General features: G+C 36.7%; 1 protein-coding gene across 1 annotated transcript in view; it reads left to right on the top strand.

Annotated features, from left to right (window-relative positions):
- The first annotated feature begins 6,831 nt into the window (after nucleotides 1-6,831).
- Nucleotides 6,832-19,911, top strand: part of RMDN1 (regulator of microtubule dynamics 1) — a 471,818-nt gene continuing 458,738 nt past the window's right edge. The window contains exon 1 of the mRNA XM_063299456.1: nucleotides 6,832-6,838. The gene's annotated coding sequence lies outside the window, so the exon portion shown is untranslated. The remainder of the gene's footprint in view (nucleotides 6,839-19,911) is intronic.

Raw genomic sequence — 19,911 nt, 5'->3', positions numbered from 1 at the left:
TAGTAACAGTAAGAACAGACCACAGAACAACAGACTGGTTTAAGATTGGGAAAGGAGTACGGCAGTGCTGTATACTCTCACCCAACTTGTACGCAGAACACATCATGCGACATGCTGGGCTTGAGGAATCCAAGGCCAGGGTTAAAATCGCTGGAAGAAACATTAACAATCTCAGATATGCAGATGATACCACTTCTATGGCTGAAAGCGAAGAGGAACTGAGGAGCGTTATGATGAAGGTGAAGGAAGAAAGTGCAAAAGCTGGCTTGCAGCTAAACCTCAAAAAAACCAAGATTATGGCAACCAGCTTGATTGATAACTGGCAAATAGAGGGAGAAAATGTAGAAGCAGTGAAAGACTGCAGATGCTGACTGCAGTCAGGAAATCAGAAGACGTTTAATCCTTGGAAGAAGAGCAATGACCAATCTCGATAAAATAGTTAAGAGCAGAGACATCACACTGACAGCAAAGGTCCACATAGTTAAAGCAATGGTGTTCCCTGTAGTAACATATGGCTGCGAGAGCTGGACCCTAAGGAAGGCTGAGAGAAGGAAGATCGATGCTTTGGAACTGTGATGTTGGATGAAAATTCTGAGAGTGCCTTGGACTGCAAGAAGATCGAACCAGTCCATCCTCCAGGAAATCAAGCCAGACTGCTCACTTGAGGGAATGATATTAAAGGCAAAACTGAAATACTTTGGCCAGATAATGAGAAGACAGGACACCCTGGAGAAGATGCTGATGCTAGGGAGAGTGGAGGGCAAAAGGAAGAGGGGCCGACCAAGGGCAAGATGGATGGATGATATTCTAGAGGTGACGGACTCATCCCTGGGGGAGCTGGGGGTGTTGATGACCAACAGGAAGCTCTGGCGTGGGCTTGTTCATGACGTCATGAAGAGTCAGAAGCGACTGAACGAATAAACAACAACAACAAGTGAGGTTCTACAAGCAAAGGCATAAATGCTTTCAATTGGTAAATGACTAGGATTGGAACTTCATCAACTATTGCTCTTAAATCCCTCTTTGGGGGAGATGGGCAGTAATTAAATTTGAATAATAAATAAATTAAACTCTGTCTTGTATCTTGAGACTGCCTGTGTGATGAGAGACTGAGTCTTAATGTTATTCAGATGTCTGTAGATTCAGATTTCTGAATCATTGGAACTAGGGCTACCATATCTGGGCTGTAAAAATCCAGATGACACTAGATAGCAGCAGAATTAATTTTCGGCTTCTCCTTGCTGACATTTAGCGGTTGGATTTTTGCAGCCAAATAGGGTAACCCTTATTTAAACAACCTTTTGCTCTGCCTGGTTTTGATCTTTTTGCACTTTCCGACTTTGCTGACTGAAGTCTGCAAGTGCTGTAGTGTTTTTCCTGAGTTTTTACCATTCCATTGTTTGAGAGAATGGCATTCCAGATCAACATGGGCCACTTATAGACCTTTCTGTCCATGAATACTGGGATTCACCCCATCCTATGGTGGAGTGGTGGACTCAAGCAATAGAGGATTGTGGTTTAAATTAATTCTTAAGCAGAAAAGAAAGATGGAAGGTAGAATCAAGCTTAATATTAAAAAAGTCAGTGTCAAAGCTATTAATAAACAAAATAAAATGCAGCAAGCAAAATCATAGAACAAAATCAATAATATATATATAACACAGAGATTGCATAGGACATATTCTTAAAAGAAGGACAGTGTTTTTCATTCTACATAATTTCTGCCTGACATCTTTTTAGATATGGAATATAGTTGTTCTGGATAAAACCTGTTGAGTTTGCAATTTTGGTCACACATTTCCATAGCCCAGTCCATTTTCATCTTTATCATTTCCAAGATCTCTTACAAATCAGTAGGTAAAGATAAACAACAACATAATCTTAAAAGACAAAGTGAGAATTTATAGCAGCATAGTGTCATATAAACATCCACAGAATATTTTAAGAAAATATGGCACTATGCATCTTGGAGAAAATAAAGTCATTCTAATGTTGCAATCCTAAACATATTCCCTGGGGAATAGGCCCCATTTAATGCATATAGAATACATAAAAGGACTTACATTCAAATGGTTGGCACTCACAAATTGCTTCCCCTAGGGAAAAGGGAGAAAATGGAGCTATAGAAAAGAGCTGCAGGGATGAGCATAGCCCATGCCTGTTGTTTATTGTATTTCATTTCTATCTGATTATATCTTCTCTTCTTTACTTGTTTTCCTATTTCCTGCTGCTTTCATCTTCTCCAAGTTAGAATAAGAATTATATATTTTTTTACCCTGGAAGTGAACCCATTTTCAAGTACTGACTTTTTCTTTTAAAGAAATATAAATAAAACTTTTTTGACAGATAGAAACAACTGGGTTTTAAGTCCTGAGCAAAACCAAACCAACAAAACAAACACAAAGATTCCCAAAGGTCAATTTTGTTACTGTTCTACAGCAAAAATAACTCTTTGTGGCCACTAAAAATTAATACTTATATTGTGGTGTAACCTTTCATGGACTCAGGCAAGTTGTCCTAACGTGGCAGCTTCACTGGAATGTAAGTTTGATCATTCTCTGCTCACACAGGGCACTATTTTGCTGGTTATGGATTACTGGAGTTAAAGCTGTAGCACAACCCATTTGGCGAGAACTGGTTGGGACAACTTTGCTATATGAGGGACAAATTGTAGTCACCTCTGAATCTGTTGCGAGATTCGCGCTTTCTTGTTGTTGTTCCTTGTACATTTGGCTCTGCATTAAAATAGTTACACACTTATGGGTGTTTTCTCCATTTTGTGATCTGAGAACTTCCCTTTCCAACACTCTTCTTTCAATACCTTTGTACATACATACTTGCCAGCTATGTCTGAGTGATCAGCCATTCGACCAGGCTGTAGTTCATTGTATTGTTTCATCAAACAATTAGTCTTTACATTATTTTATGGTCTTGGTAAGGGTTTTCTGAACCCCATGATAGCATTATCCTCTTGATTTATTTGCTTATCCCTTCATAATTAAGCTTGGGCAAGCTTATCTTTTGTTTTCTTTTTGATTCTGAAGTTTATACTTCTGGAGTTCCTTGAGAAGTACTACAAACCTTTCAGAGATATTTAATGGGATTACACTAGATCAGTGCTCTAGCCATTGGGGTGTAATGTAGGTGGAGTTGGGCTCCACCTACATCCAACAAGTCATTTTCATTTGTTATTCTCGCAACAGATTCAGAGGTGACTACAATTTGTCCCTCATATAGCAAAGTTGTCACAATTCCAACCCAGTTCTCACCAAATGGGTTGTGCTACAGCTTTAACTCCAGAAATACCTTGAATGGCCTCTGTTGTCTATATATCCAGTACCAGCAAGGCAGGATGAGATTAGGGTTTTGTTGATAGTCTTTTTTTTTTCTATATTGTTTTCATTTCTTTCTAAAGTCAGTTGCACTGGGGAAAGAAGGGAGATATACAAAAATAGAAAGTTATGAAGCTGGAGCCAGCTCAAGTGAAGTACATAAAAGGAATAGAACTGATTTTGATGATCTTGAGTGCAGGTTGTAGAATATAATTTGCAATGTGCATATTACTGTAATTATCATTTGTGGACAATTTGGCTGGGAAATTGATTGGGCTTTTCTGAAACTTGTGTTTTGGGCAATTGCAGAGTATTTATCATAGAAAGTCAATACTATCAAGGTACAATGCCATGACATCTCCTTTCCTAGGCCCATTACTGTGATGGGCTTTTTATGTATTCACTCTTTTTAGTGAATATAGGGACTTGTATATTTCATTACAGTCCCCTCCCTCCACCAATAATTAAATGACAGCTCTAAATCCAGGAAGGCTGGATCACACCTCTACCAGAGTGTTTGGATCTGGTAGTTTTGAGGGGAAAAAGCTGCTTTACTATAGTCAGTCCAAGAGTCACATTATTCATGCATGAAAGCTATAAACTAGTGGATTAAACTCTACTATTTTAGGCCCAATATATATGTTGCATTCATATTCTCATTACAATTCTAGATGTGGGTTGAGCAGAACTGGAGAGGAACTACTGGGTGCAGTGGATTAAATAACCAGGGCTACTATATTTGAACTTCAAAAATACAAATAGTCATTGTCTAGGTTTTTGCAGTTCAGATATAATCCTAAATTAACTCTTTCCTTACTCTCCATTTCCCACATTCTCAATTACCCACAAGTGAATGTTCCTATATCAAGGCTTTAAATGAATATTTAGATACTATAATCCTGCTCATGCTTAGCAAGGTTGAAGAAAACAAAGGAAGAGGAATCCAATAAATTGGGTAGATGAGCAGCATCAAAGATACGATGACTAGAATGTCCTTGGAAGAGCTGGGGGTTGAGATAATGAGCATTTGTCCATCCAGTCATTAGGAGTTAAGCCCAACTTGATGGCAACTAATGAACTAACTTAATATTGAATGTTGACAAAAGGTCCATTGATGAGGAAAGGATTAATATAGCATCCCCAACTGCCACTTCTGTTTCATTCAACCCACTTATGCTGCTAGTACTTACTACTGAAGAGCCTTTCCTACTCTAAACTTCCATATGTGCAGGCAGTGCTTGTTAGGGATAGTGTTGTTGGCTGGAGATGATAGTGACTGGAAACCATCAGCTTATGGAAGACCACTTATAGGCTACAACCTGGACTTTAGACTTCTGTTTTTGAATCTTCTATCCATGTTCCTACTCCATAAGCCACATAGCTATGTGTTAGGGATAGCCATAAACTTTACCTCATGAAACAAACAAAACAAAAGTTGTCATGTGAAAGCTGCAAGGGATATGATATAGATCAAAGGTTCCCAAACTTTCTCAGTTCATGGCACCCTTAGTGCTTCAGTAATTTTTTCATGGTGCCCCTAGTGATTCCCAAACTGTGTACTGTAGCACTCCAGGGCATTATAGTGAAGTCACTAACATTTCCATTTATTAAGTAATAAAATATCCCATGGTGCCCCTGTGAATTCACTGCAGCCGTGGTGCACATTTTGGGAATTGCGGATATATGGTATTCTTCAAATGAGTTCATTATTTTGCACCTTACTCAGGAAACTTATATACCTCAGAGTGGAAGTAATAGGGAGAAACACACAAAGAACTCAAGATCTATGCCATTGGAAAATCAAAGCTTGAATCTTGGGTTTGGCTCTTTTCAGGTCATCTGATCACTTTCATTACACTTTAGAAGTACATTCTTCACTAGTATGATCTAAAGAAATAGCACCTATCAGTTTCCTTAAGATGATGTTCCCTGAAAGGGTAATTAGGCATCAAATAACGGTGAATGCAAGCCTTTTTAGCAGAAGGGGTGATTTATAGTTAAAAAGGTTTATTTAGTGAAGAGAGGTTTCATAACCACTTTGATTTCTGTACACAAGAAAAATATTGTAGATAAATGTTGCAATAATATAAAAGGAAACCACTGATTTTAATGAATAAAGAAAAGAGTAATTCAGCACTAATGCCATGTTTTTGTAGGTAACTGTAATGGAATAAATACAATCCAATAATCCAGAGGGTCGGTAATTTGCATGCACTAGGAGATCAGTGAAGATATCTTGGTGAGATACCTTTCCTGTCTGAGGAAGCCCAAATAGTGCCTTCCAGTGGTAATAAAAAATAATTAATAAATAATAACTTTTAGTAAAATAGACTAGGTTATTAGCCTTAATTGTCCCCATGCTATACACAGCATTCTGTGCTAATGGTAAGATAAGTATGGGTCAGTTTGGGCACATTTTGGCTAGTATGCAACCAAAGCTCAATTTTACCCCAAGCATGCTTACCCTATTATGTGCAAGCCAGGATCTCTAATCTAAGGACTACTTTGCAAACCAACATACTGTTGCCTGTATCCCACTTACTAGGCCACATGCAATGTTCTGATGTGATGGAAGCAAGGATGGCTGGCAAGGATAGAAAGGTAAGGAGAGGTATAGTGAATCCTGTTTGTGCAAACTATATTTAGCTATACTTCCGTTTCTCTTTTGTTGTCTCACGTCTTAATTTATCTGCTTTAGTATTTTCCCTTTTCTGCAGTTTGCATACCCTGCTTATGGGAAGCAGTGTGATGGAAATGTATGTATGTATGTAGTTGTATTGTGTGTTTGTGTCTATGTGCATGTTTGGATATATCTACATAAAATGGTGAAATAATACTTAAAATTTAAGGTAATTAAAAATTGCCTGCTAGTTGAAACCAAAAGATCTATATAATTTAACTTATTTTTTTCAATATTGACTGACTAAGTGGTTCTGTGAAGATGATTCTACAAGCAAGAAATGAAGGCTGACGTCTTCCTTCACTTCACTTTTAGTATTGACATTGCAATTTGATGGTCTTTGGGAAGATATATGCCTGAAGGATGGAATGGATCTGCTTTTTCATGCATGGAGCCTGAGAATAAATGGGAAATTTGTATGAACAAACAGGAATTCCAACAGTGGTAATGGCATAAAAGGAATGTGCTGCAAGGAGATCCCAAGAGAAATTGGATCTACAGTTCTTCCCACAGTTTTATTTCTTCTAGTCACCCCCATCTGCTTTGCTAATACCAGGCTGGCTACAATGGATAATGCTAGAAAAATTGCCTTGCAGTTTCTGAGAAGTTTTCTTCCCCTGTGAAAGAAGTATCTGTTTTACTCCTTTATTCTCAGGACACTTGAGAATTTCTTTCAAATATCCTTTGTGGTGTACTTGAACTTACTTTATTACTGGAGCGGCAGAGAAAGTTAAAGATGGTTTTGCTGGGTTTGCTTTGTTATACCATTCTCCATCCTCTAAAGGTTTTCTGCTTGCCTGCATTTCCCATTCTGAAAAAAATACCAGTGGGAAAAGTTTCTTCCTAACGTCTTCAGCTGAAACTACTTGAAGTGTAGGAAGGCAGGGAAGCAGCAAACTTCTGGAGAAATCATTGTATAAAGCAGAAAGTTCTCACATGCTCCTCTACTACTTTCCACTCAGAAAAAGCTCATCAACATTCTCTTCTTCTTGAAAATAAAATTGAATGAAACCTATTAAAAATAATAATAGAGATTTTTTTCCTAAATAGTACTAAGTGGAATCTCCCTCCCAATGTCATTCATGAATTGCTCAGTTAGAGGCTCACTACTGTTGAAAATATTCCATTTACTATAGTAACTTTGAATTCTATATTGTCTTCTAAGGGTGGAAGAGCTAATACCATACAAGATACAAACAGAATTCAAGGAGATAGAATTGGATCTAAATTAATATACATAAGTACACATATGCCAGCACATATATACATATATGTTTTTGTACATTAAGTAGGAAACACCAGATGCACAAATGTCTGATAAGTAACATAGTGGCGGTATAAGTAAAAACATTGTAAGAACTTTGGTACAGCATAAATTAAACAAGACGTATTGGTGACCAGTACAATTTTAAGTTGTAGTGACAAGAGTATAGTGCCTGTTCTTTATTGGCTTTATCACAAGTTCTTAACTAGTTCATAAAAGTATGTCCAAATGAAGGATGTGAAGATGGCAAGTTTAAAGACTATGAAGGAAGACTGAAGTTGTTAAGAATGTCTAGATAGGAAAAGATTCAATTAAGAAGCAAAATTATAGTGATCTTAAAATATTCAAAGAAGTATCTTACAGATGGGAGGATGCGGTGGCGCTGCAGGTTAAACTGCTGAGCTGCTGAGCTTGCCGATCGGAAGGTCGGCGGTTCGAATCTGCGTGACGGGGTGAGCTCCCGTTGCTAGTCCCAGCTCCTGCCAACCTAGCAGTTCGAAAACATGCCAATGTGAGTAGATCAACAGGTACCGCTTCAGCGGGCAGGTAACGGCATTCCGTTTAGTCATGGCAGCCACATGACCACGGAAGTGTCTTCAGACAAACGCCGGCTCTTCAGCTTTGAAACGGAGATGAGCACCACCCCCTAGAGTTGGACATGACTGGATTTAATGTCAAGGGAAACCTTTATCTTTACTATCTTACAGATAATAGAGAAAATTGTTTCCTTCTTTCCCCAGAGAGTAGGATCCAAACCAGTGAATTCAAATGAAATAAAAAACAATTTAGGTTAAACATTACAAAACACTTGTTGTCAAAGGCTGTTTGACAGAGTAACATGCTGTCTCAAGGTAACACAGTCTTCATTAGCAGTTTTTAAATAAAGGTTGTCTGGCTATTTATTAAGAATCCTGTAATAGGTGATTCTTTTGACTATCTTACCATTGAAGTTGCTTCCAAGTCTGTGATCTGGCCTAGAAACCACTGAAAGACCTACATATCAATGAATTTTTGGAGGTACATACAAACAAAAAGGTGTCTCCATTGGTGGGACCACAACTCTGACATTCCTTGTTACCCTGGCAGCCTTCCTCTCTTCTATTTATAACCCAAATAAATTTTTTTAAAACATTCTAAGTGGCATGTTATATATATTTTTCTGTTTTGCTTCTATTTTATGCTGCTTCTTGTGTTTCTTTGCAGTTTGTTCATAGATTTAAAAACTTTTTTTTCTGTCTGTTTTAATATTGCTTCTGCAGCTTTGAATATTGGGTGAAAATAGACAAGAGGGGGTGACATTAAATCCTGCTGTTTGCAATACCAAGAGAATACACACAAACGCACACAAACATACACAGATGCCTGCGCATGCACATATAACCATTGACAATATGTAGAACAAAGTACAGCCTTAATATAACAAAGGCAGGGTTAGAGGAGTCTCACTAAAATTAATAGGGTGACTAAGACTGCCATCCTACCCTGGAAAGAAGATTCATTCAATTCAGTGCATCTTATTCTGTAGTAGTCTTGCCACAGCATTTGCCATTATTTAATCTGCATTGACTACAGTGTGTTATGAAACTGTCGAGCTTTCTCAGGTTAGAATCTGGGTGTGGATATTACCTAATTTTGAAAGACATGAATGAAGCACTTCACCTACTCATCATGCCCTTTTTTAAATGTTTTATTTTAAAAAATAAATTATAAGTCACCCAGAGTTGCTTTCACAACTTGAGGAGCCATAGAAATCAAGTCAAAATAATAAATAAATAACATTACAGATACATTCTCTTTCTGTGAAGCTCCAGAGGTAGCTTCAGAAAATAGTTTCTTTTCCTATGGTTTTTCTGGCAGGATTTGTACAGAAGCTTTGGGTTATTGGTTTTATTTTCTTTTGTAATTTACTTTGTTTTGACATCCTGTGTTTTGAATATGCTATTACATGTCTTCTCAGTACTCAGTTCATAGTTTCCTGGAAAAATGAGAGAATTTTCCTCTACATACATACCTACATACATACATACGCCTATTAACTTGGTGTGGTGTGAAGAAGGAGGTTCCTAACTTTGTTCACCAGTAGACTACAATTTTTCCTGTTTGAATTGTTTGCATTTGAAGAAAGAACATGATTTAACAGAGATTTGTAACTGACACAGTATTGAATTTACCTTTATCTCCCTCTTCATTGAATCAAAATAAAAGTTGCTGGAATTGATCTTCCAGTAGTTTCACTGCAACTTATGATCTCTTCTTTGCCACAGTTTGGCCTCAGCCTTAATAGCTGGAAAAGCTTTTATTCTTTGCAGAGTCCCGTGAGCCATGCATGTCATTTTGAAGTCCCGAATTGAAGGTGGGATATATCTCTTATTTACCTAATAAATATGTTCCAGACAATTAGTCTGGGAATAAGAATTTCATAAAAAGTGTATTTTCAAAATAGTCTTTAAAATTTAATCTTATAGTTATTATAATATATATAGAAATAGCTTTATATTACATTTGTGTGTGTGTGTACACACACACACACACACACACATTACATATTTCATATTACTTAAAATTCCATTTCCTTAAATAAGCAATTTAATATGTTTTAAGCTTTGATGGGCTAAATGCATGAAGTTTAATACTAAATAACAGTTATGCATGGTTTGAGACATGAAATTGGAAACACAGAACTCAGAGCAGAATGAAATGCAGAAGGTGCAAACAGTGACTATTAGATTGAAATGTTGGGTTTGTGTAGCCTGGAGAAGGGACAATTAAAGGTGATTCAAAAGTTATCTTCAAATATTTAAGGTTTGTCACAAACAAGATTGCTTTACATTCCTCCAGAGCACAGGATTAATGGATCCAGAGTTCAGGAAGCAAGAAAACTATTACTTATACTTCTGGAAGAAATAACTGGAAAAGATTATGATTTTTAAGGAAGGGTAAATTATGATAAATTATGGTCTATAGCTTCTGGTCTTGGTATTCTGTTTTGATGGCAACTTTTTAATCAGATCAAGCAGTGGAAGAACTCTGCATCTTTTCTGAGCTAATAAGGAAGGTAACACATTATCAAAGAAAGTGAGATATTGTCTGCAATAACAATAAGTTTTCTTCACCTAAACCATGATATCAAATGATAGTTTCAGGAGAAAGCATTGTCCCAAATTAGGTCCCACCACTAAGGAAAAAAACAAAACCCTAAGCTAGGATCTGACATCTGACCATTCCCAAGAAATAGTGCATATTATGCTGAAAATAATTCTATGGAAAAGGAGATAGTGTTATATAAATAAATGGCAGTTGGCTGGGCAAGCAAGCATTTTATGACCTTAACCTAATAGATGTGGAAAAACTGGGCATACCATTTCTTAGAACAGTGGTGGCATAGGTTCATACTAAATAATTTCTTCTTAGTGGTTTAAAATATATTCATAGGGGTCATTCAAGAAGCAGATTTAATTAGCTGCTATACATATATATTTGCCTAGCAACCAGGTGGGACTAAGAAACTTGCACTGGACTTCTGGGTATAAAGAAAATGCTAGCCTTCTCAGTTCTAAATTTTCATATGAGCTATGTGTGTAGATACTATGGATTAGTTTGAAGTGTCATTTGCCAAATTCTTAATTCACTGGATTCATTCATAAACCATGTTAATATTTTTGATTTAGGTCAATTTAGCTTTTGCCCTCAGATTGCTAATAAAATCAGTTATGTTCTTTAAAAAATACTGCAACAATTTAGTGTTCAGTGAAAATGAACAATAATCTTTAAAATAAATGAAATAAAAATAAATAGAAAACACAATAACTGGCAGATAGGGTTATTACAGTCATAACATAATGCTATTGTGAATTGCACCAATACACTTCTTTCTGTGGATGGGGAGATCAGAAAAGAACAATATAAGTACTTCAAATAAAAATATTTATTTGTAGCTTAGTTGAATAATTATTTGATGATGATGTAGAAAGAGGTGCTTGCAATCAATTTTCTCATCACAGAAGCAGAAAATAAAGAAATAAAAATATGTCAAGAGGAGGGCAACAGATGGTCACCAGCTCCATAAAGACAAGAGCTGGTTATGTGTATCCTGGAGAAGAGAAAATTAAGCATTTTCTTTTCTCGCTGTTGTTTGTTCTATGTTATTACTGGGAGAAGAATTTGAATCAATGGATTCTGGTTGCTAAGAATGGAATTTACCCTACCATTCAGTGCTAATTTCATCCACCCACCCACCCATTGATCCATTATTTAACAATACAACAGATTGCCTCAGAAGATTATGAATTCTGCTTCATGACCACCTCCAAGGATGCTGTATAGAATTGTGTAAGGCAGTTAAATTCTTCTGCACTGTTTTCTATCAAATTTAATTTAATTTAATTTAATTTAATTTAATTTAATTTAATTTAATTTAATTTAATTTAATTTAATTTAATTTAATTTTTAATTTAATGGAAGAGTTTTTTTTCCCTTAGAAATCATTTCAAAGAGAAAAGGAATTTTAGTAAAATTCTGGGTGAAATGTATGTTCTTCTACTTATTTAGAGGGAAGTGTAGAACTTCAGATTGGTGCTTTTCCTTAATGGAGCTTTGAGCAATACACCTTCTCCAAAGTTGCTGTGGAGAAAGTTTCAAAGCAAAGCAAAGTTTCAGAGCAAAACAAAGAAATAGCAGTGATGCTTCACATCAATCAACCAAAATGACTTTAAACTAGAATTTTAGGGTGAACAGTCTGTCCACTGAACTGTGGGATTTTTGTTCTGCTAGAAGGAATTAGCTGGAACAACAAAGGAAGACTGTGTGTGGGGCTTTGTACTGTATATCCTTTCTAAACAATGTATATGGATTTGACCTGTGCATCTGCTTTTTATGGTTTATAGATTACAGAATCAAACTGTATCATCATTACTGTATCATCATCATCATCATCATCATCATCATCATCAGACTGTGGAGTTAGAAGGGATCATACAGATCATCTAGCCCAATCCTCTGCAATGTGCAGAAAAGTCAATTAAACCATCCTCTATAGGTGGCTGTTCAGCCTCTTCTTAAAAACCTCCAGGGATTGAGAATTCATAGCCTCTTAAAGTAGACAGTGAAACTGTTTCATTGTTGTACAGAACTTAGCATAAGGAAATGAATCCTTACATTTAAATGAAATTTAGATAGCTTCAACCCAGTATTTCTAGTCCCTTTTTCTGTGGCAGTAGAAACTAGTTCTTAATCATCTTTCATATGGCACACTTCTGTGTAGCTGAACACTGATATAATGTCTCCCCTCAATTTTCTCAACATTGCTAGTTCCTTCAGCCTGACCTCGTAGGGCAAGATTCCTAAATGTTTGCTATCACACCTCCCATTAGCGTAATCTTAATGTAAATACCTCCCCTAAAAATCCAAATACCAAAATGAACACAACTGAATAATGAAAACAAAGCTGGATTTATTGTAACAATGTACAATTAAAAGGTTCTGCACACCTACCCTGGACTCTAGCTGCACCTCCCCAAAGGAGGTACATCTCAAAGTTTGAGAAACCTGTCATAAGGTATGTTCTCTTTGTTGCCCTCCTCTTTCTGGAAATGTAGTGCCCAGTACTCCAGGTGTGGTCTCATCAGTGCACAGTAGAGGGAAGAAGAGCTTCAAGTGTCTTTGACACAATTCTTCTTCTAATGCTAAACTCTCTAACACTGATGTCTCATGTTCAGTTGATGTCAATGACCAACCCAAGTTCTTCTCTGATGTAATGCTTCTAAGCCATAACCTCACCTATCTTGTATGTATATTTTTCCTCCCTAAATTACATTATGTAATAACATTCATTTCTCCATGTTAAAGGACATCTCATTTCTTTCAGACCAGTCTTCCAACCTGTGGAGATTAGTATGTATGTAATCCCATTCTGTCATCCTCTGGGTTGTCCAGATTCCCAATTTTGTGTTATCCTCAATTTTGATAAGAAGCCTATCAATCCCATTATCCAGGTCATTCATAAAAATGTTGAATTACACTGGCCCCAAGAGACATCCCTGTGGATTACTACTGGCTACAGCTCTCCAACTCAATGCAAGTCATTAATACTGACTGTTTTCATGAGGTTAGTCAGCCAAATGTAGATCTACCCTACCATAGTGCAATCCAAGCCACACTTTAACAGCTTGTCAATGAAAATGTCATGCAGAACCTTGACAAAAGCTAAAATTGAGGTACAGTAAATCTACAGAATTCTCCTTCTTCACAGAATGTAATTTGGTGGAATACTGGCTGTGAAAGACCACACTTTCTCAGGTGGAAACTATTCAAGTTGGCCAAATTTTCAGGAGGCTGTTAAAATTAAAAAAAAAATTGCCAGCCCTTGATAATTAGATATGTGCTCATATAGAGAAAAATAGAAGAAGAAGCATGCCCAACTATAGTGTTGATAATCAAAATCTGGAAAGAATAGAAACAAAAAAGATGGTGTTTTTCTAAGAAAGCAGATATGACCTTTGGAGAATTTTCCACTAGACTAGATTAATTAGAGAGCTCAGCTAGTAAATACCAAATAAACAATTTCTACAGATATATTTAGAGAAAAATAGTTTATATTGAAATCAAACTTTAAATTAACTCCAGGGAACCATTAAACTACACAGAAGCTCAAACAATGGTAGAGGAAGATTCTTGGAAGCATCATAAAATTGTAGAATCCAAAGACACCATTTAGTGCAGGAATTAAAAGTAAAACATTCCTGCCCAATGGCTATCCAGTTTCTGCTTGAATATATCCTATGAAGGGAACTCACAACTGCCATTGTAATTGATTCTATTTTATAACAGGTCTGTCAGGAGGTTTCCTAAACATTTAAGAATATGCCTTCTTCTCCCTTAAAACTTTTATTACATGTGCTGCACTCTGGAACTATATATCATAGGACTTGACCTTCTTCCATGTGATACCCTTCAAATACTGAAAAAGTGGCATTATATTCCACCCTCATCATCTTTTCTTAAGTTTAAACACACCAACTTCCCTCAGGAGACTTAATCTTCAGATCGGTCTAGTTGTATGAACTTGTTCTACATGTTCTACATTGGCACTGGCCTGTTTTGATTCTACTGTTTTGATCTCTTCATTTCAAAATTATCAAAATTTAAGAAGGTATTTAAATGTATGATTATCTGGAAACATGATTATTTGAAAAATTTACATAATGCAAAATGTGCCAGCCATTTTGCTCTCAAGTGTTTATAAACTATGTAACCTTGTATAACCAGTTTAGATTGACAACATCTGTAATAGTGCTCTGCAGAAAAATTCTCCTACATTTTTATCATCCAGTTGTCACTGAGGTTTTATTTTTTATTTTAGATTGAAAGAATAGACACCCAGAGAGGCTTCACACAGCAGGAAATATGTACTCAAAAAATAATAGTACCAATAGTAGTACTCTAGGCCACTTTTAACAATAACATATGCTCAAAAACTCTTTTGACCACAGTTAAAGATAAATTCTGAAGCACCCTGACAATAAAGTAGAAAAACAAGTTCTTTCACATTAGAAGAAAACTTGTGAGAAACTGCAAAGCAAAGTTTCAGCATTAATCTGAAAGTTAATGTCATTCCATAGGCATTTTTTCATCATATTTATATCTTCTATCACCCAAAGAGTTTAGGTTAGTGGACAGGCCCACCCAAAGTCTTTTAGTACTGCAAATAAATGAATACACAAATAAAATATGCAATTTGATTTCTAATGGCATCAGTTTGGTCTGTTTTGTTCAGCTTGAAGTGGTCATAATGGCTGTTTTGCTTAGAATGGATTTTGCCTGATATTTTTTGTAACACAGTTTTATTCCACCTTTTGCATTGTTATGAATTTTTCCAGCTGGAAGTTGTTTCAAGCAGGAAAGTGATTCATATGTACTTTAAGAAATTAATTTGGTTCCCAACCCAGTGACAGGACAGATACAGTTTTGTTTGCCTATCGTACTGTTCCAAGGCTTGGATGCTAAGAATGTATCATGGCTGGTTCTCCTTACCATCCTTTGATTCCCTTGACAATTGCAACTTTTAGTTAAACCAATGTGCAATTTAATGTAGAATTGCAATGGCAGGATAGTGTTAGACCCGTCCATCTGAAAAAAATCTTGACATGACTTCAGATATGGTTATTCCTCTGGGAATGTGATAAATCTCGACAACCATCACTCTGCATTAAAATAAGCCACCAGTCCTTTGCTCATTAGTGACACAACCTGCCAGATGAGGCAGATTGCTTTTCCAGCTCCTTACCAGATTAAATCATTGAAGAAAGCAAGACTGAATAATGCACTGAGATCTTCATAAAGTTTTTGAAAGAGGAAATAATGAAAGCTATCCTGTGAAACAAATGCTAATTGCTGTGGACCTCAGAACATTATCATGGTGATTGGAAACTGGGAGAAGTTCATAAATGAAATGTAATAAAGAAGTGCAAAGCATTTAGCCAGAAGGAGATGACCAGTTGGATGCTGATTGAATCAGTGTTAGGTCATATCATATGTTATTTCCCCATTAATGCTCTGGGGAAAAAAGCAAATGAATAGCATATTAAATTATGTACATAAAGGTGAGTTAGAGGAAAGTAGTTAAGGAAAAAGACAAAAGAACGGCAGTGAATTGAACTGCAGAGAAAAACAGTGAAATTCAGCTTAAGAAAAATGCAAGCCAATATAAAAGCAAGGGAGGAACTGTCAGAAAGCAGATCTACTAGGATAAAAGTAACCAAAGAAAATATGAAAATATCTAATTTGCATTAGATGCCTAGAAGAATGGCTTAATCTAGGAACTGAAGGAAAGGAAACTTTAAGCATCCAGTATGATATATGAAGAGATGCAGTTGCATGTAATACAAACGGAAGTCAGAGATCAATCTTCACTTTCCCAAGCATGGCATCTCCAAAATGCTGCCTAATTAATCTGCCCAGCAGTCCTAATGCTGTTAGCTTGTAACCTTTCAGGTTCACTCCATCTTTGCTCCTGCAACTTTATTGGACTCAAGGAGGCATGGATTCCAGGACCTCTTGCTTTTCAGCTGAAGTGCCATGGTCTCCTGCAAGTTCTGATCCAGAAGAGGTACCACATCTTCCTAATCTGATTACCCTTGAGAGACAGGCACAATATCCTCTTCATTTCCACTCTCCTTTTCTCTAAACTATGTTATATTATTTACTGCATAATTTCCACATTATTCCTTCTGTTGCCACTAAGAAATCTAATTTAGGCAAATTAATGGATTTTCAGATGCAGCTCAGAATTGGAATGACTTGTTTAGGAATGTCGCAACATTTCTGTCCTGGGGCCTTTCACAAAAAGGTACTGGAGATATACTTGCATCCCGACTTATGGAAGGGGATGGGAGTAGATGAACTGTGACATTTCTTCCATCTCAGTGAATTGTTTGGGACCTCGGAGGGAAGGCTTGTAACACCTTGGTTGTGCCCACCAATCCATTATATCATTTTGAAGACTAGCAATGAGATACATCTGCAAAATGTTGGTGGTTGTACATGGCATTGCTATTTATCACCAGGTTTAGAGGAATCTGATACAGGGTGTTAAACTCTTATCTAACATTATATATTTATCATAACATAGACTCCTGGTTAGTGTGCAAGCTTTCTTTCCTTAGAAACACTTCCTTCCTTCCCCTGTGGCTTTCATTGTCCCCACGATACTTGCCACAGGCAATCTACTTTTTGTGGGCGTTGAACATTCTGGTCCACCCCGGGATGTTTCAATTTGTTATTTCTTTTCTCCTAATGTATTATTTTTCTAGATATTTTCATCTTTCTTTTCCTGCTGGCATCTCCTATTTTCTTTTAGTAACCCTTCTTGCCACACCAAAGTTCATTATTAGTACACAAAAGGCATAACTTTTGCATGTCCATCTCTGCAAGGATAATAGGAAGTCAGAAAGCTCTTGCAAACTTATAGCCAAGGGAGCACATATAGCAAAATTATGAGAAAACCTTCTTTTCTACATCGACTTGGAAGAATTTGGGGGTTGCAAAGCAAGGTTTTGTGATTGCTCATGCACTCCAACTCATATAAAAAATAATGGGTCTAGGCCAAATAACCTATGATGTGTCTGTATGCACTTGTGTTTGTATATACTGTGTGCATGTGTATATACACACACAGACACATTAATATCAAATTTGGTTCATATGATTGTGACATCAGGAACCAGTACCTAGCTACTGTATGTTTGACTGTTCTTGGAAAGCTAAGCGAGATCATATTGTGTTAGTACTCATACAGGAAACTACAAAAATATCCTAAGTCTGTAAGTTAAACTGAGACGAGGGGAAAAAACACGGAAGAAATTAATTTCCCAGAAACTGCATGGATGTGCCCATATAGTCACCAGAAGTCAAATTCAACCCTTCTCTTCCCTTTAATATGAATACTCATAATATATTTAATTATGCTTATACTAAACATTATAATCTGTTAACAACTTTGGGAGATATCTGTGAATTGAATCAATGACATTTATCAACAATGTGCAGGGTGAAAGCAGCTTGAGAATTGCACCCATATGATGGTAGCTTTGTAAGCAGAACTATTCATGTGCAGATGCAGATGAATACTTTGATCAACTTTAACCAAGTGCTTTCTCCAAACTCTATACCATTCTGGTTGGAGATACAATATGAGACAAAAAACTGATCCAGGTGGTGAACCAGCATTAATAGGTTCTGGGTAGATTGCACATGTAGATAAACAATGTCCATGTCTCACAGTGGTACCCTCTACAGTGAGGTGCGCACTGATATCCATGTGGCTCCCACCCTGATGGCATTCCAGAAAGCTCTCCCAGTACTTGTGTTATGGCGGTTGGGGCCTTGTCAGATATGTTTGGTGGTATGGGTGCCGTTAACCAGAGTTGCCTTCTGTTCTTTATTTTCTTCTTACTCATTCATTATTATATTGTAGTATTTCTACATTGTCCAGTTTTATTGTACACTGCCCAGAGTCAGTTTGGAGTTGGGTGCTGCCTAAATTGAATACATCAACACATTCTACTTAGATAAAAAGAACATATTTTGTTAATTAAACATATATTTAAGGTTGTTTCAGCACTCCAGTATCAGAACAACACCTGTTCCACTCTGAAGCCTTTGTACCTTTGCATGCATTGCTCTCTTTCAGCTTCATCTGCTCACCTTTCTAATATCTGAAGAAACTTTTTTTTAGATTTAGATTTTTTTTAATCCCACTTTTATCATTTTTATAAATAACTCAAGATGGAGAACACACCTAATACTCCTTCTTCCTCCTATTTTCCCCACAACAGGTGAGATGAGTTGGGCCAAGAGAGAGTGACTGGCCCAAAGTCATCCAGCTGCTTTCATGCCTAAGGAGGGACTAGAACTCTCAGTCTCCTGGTTTCTAACCTGGTGCCTTAACCACTAGACCAAACAAATATTAATAAAAAATATTTTTTTTATTAATATGAACACTTAAATTGTTATATTTGTCAAAATATTTGCCTAGCCCTTGGTGCCTTTTAGAAGGGGTTGTTATAAAGCTACAACAGATTTCTTTGGTCTTAAAAAGCAAGTTTTCTTTTTGTTTAGATTATTATTGGAAAACAATTGCACTTGTCCTTAGAAGAGAAGCATTTTTAAAGAGAAAGATCCAGTGGCTAAGATGGTGTTATCCAGATTCTTTGAAGTTTCCTATCTGTAAGAGCAGTCGGGGAAATCACAAACCTCCCTAGTGATAAATACCAATAATAATAATAATAATAATAATAATAATAATAATAATAATAATTAAAATGGATGTTGCCCAACTATCAATGACTCTGGGTGGCTCACAACAATCAAAGAAATTACAATAAAACCAATAAAACATAAAAAATAAAGATAAAAGATGGCAAGCACAATGAAATGAGGAGTCTCACTCCCCCTTTGCTAAAAGCCTGGTTGAAGAGCTAGGTCTTCATGGCTAAACAACAGCAGAGTAGGGGCCATCTGGATCTCGGGGAATCTCATTCCAGAAGGCAGGCACTGTTACAGTGAAGGCACACTTCCGGGGTCCTGAAAGAGGATATGGTTTAATCAACGGAACCTGTGATGCGCCAACCCTGCCGGATCAAATCGGCCAGGCAGATGTTATGGGAGACAGGCAGTCCTCAAGTAACCAGGCCCTATGCCATTGTAGGGCATTAACAGAATGACAACAGAAGCACAACAGAGAAACTATTCATTTTTAAGACATGGGAGACTTCTTTGTAATTCATATCTTCTTTAGTATTAGTAGATTAAGTAATCTAGCCTATGCTATTTTGGCATGGTCCTGTAGATCTCTTTTCCCTGACACCCAACAAGTGTAGCAGAATACCATTCTTGTTATCTATAGACAGTATAGTCCATGTCTATTATAATCTGGAGAACAGGCTGTCAGGAAGCCTGTTGTAACTCTACTGTAGATTGGAGAAGGCTGCTGTAACAGCTTGTTATAGAGTTTCTTCCATTTTAGTGTATGTTTGGAGGAGACAGAGCTGGAAAATTAAATAGGATGTAGCAGGACAAACCCCAATGAGAAAAAACAAGATGAAAGGGAAAGCAGAACATTGTAAATTGAAAAGATTACA

Source organism: Candoia aspera, chromosome 3 (assembly GCF_035149785.1).
Source record: "Candoia aspera isolate rCanAsp1 chromosome 3, rCanAsp1.hap2, whole genome shotgun sequence".
Classification (NCBI taxonomy): Eukaryota; Metazoa; Chordata; class Lepidosauria; order Squamata; family Boidae; genus Candoia; species Candoia aspera.
This window is presented reverse-complemented; position numbering and strand designations above follow the sequence as displayed.